At 36.1% G+C, this 415-nt stretch overlaps 1 long non-coding RNA gene across 1 annotated transcript in view; it reads right to left on the bottom strand.

Annotated features, from left to right (window-relative positions):
• The window catches only part of LOC103592261, a 12,264-nt gene that overhangs the window by 1,186 nt on the left and 10,663 nt on the right, over window positions 1–415 (bottom strand). The gene's annotated exons all lie outside the window — the stretch shown is intronic.

Here is a 415-nt window from a genome sequence, read left to right as displayed (position 1 = left end):
ATATATATATATATAGAAAAAAAAAGTTTTGTTCTGCCTGTTTTGAGCACTGTATAAATGTATTTATTCTTTTGTGATTTGCTCAACTCGCTTTTGAGAGTCATCCCTGTTGATGAGTATAGCTACACTGCATTCACTCTCACTAGTATGACATGCCATTTAAGCGTGCACCACAATGTATTTACCTGTTCTGTTGGATACCTCGGTTGTTTCCAGTTTTTTGCCACTTGGTACAATAGCATTGAGATCTTTTTTGCATTGGGCTGCTGATGAACATATGCAGTCTTTCTCTAAGCTAAATATTTAAGAGTGGAATTACTGAGTCTGTGCAACTTTACTAGATAATGTCAAACAGTTTTCCAAAATTGTTGACCCAATTCACACTCCTTCCAGCTGTGTAAGAAAGTTCCCATTG

The sequence above is a fragment of the Galeopterus variegatus genome, unplaced genomic scaffold (assembly GCF_000696425.1).
Source record: "Galeopterus variegatus unplaced genomic scaffold, G_variegatus-3.0.2 Scaffold1117, whole genome shotgun sequence".
Taxonomy (NCBI): Eukaryota; Metazoa; Chordata; class Mammalia; order Dermoptera; family Cynocephalidae; genus Galeopterus; species Galeopterus variegatus.
Note: the sequence above shows the minus strand (reverse complement) of the source record. Positions and strands in the feature narration are given on the sequence as shown.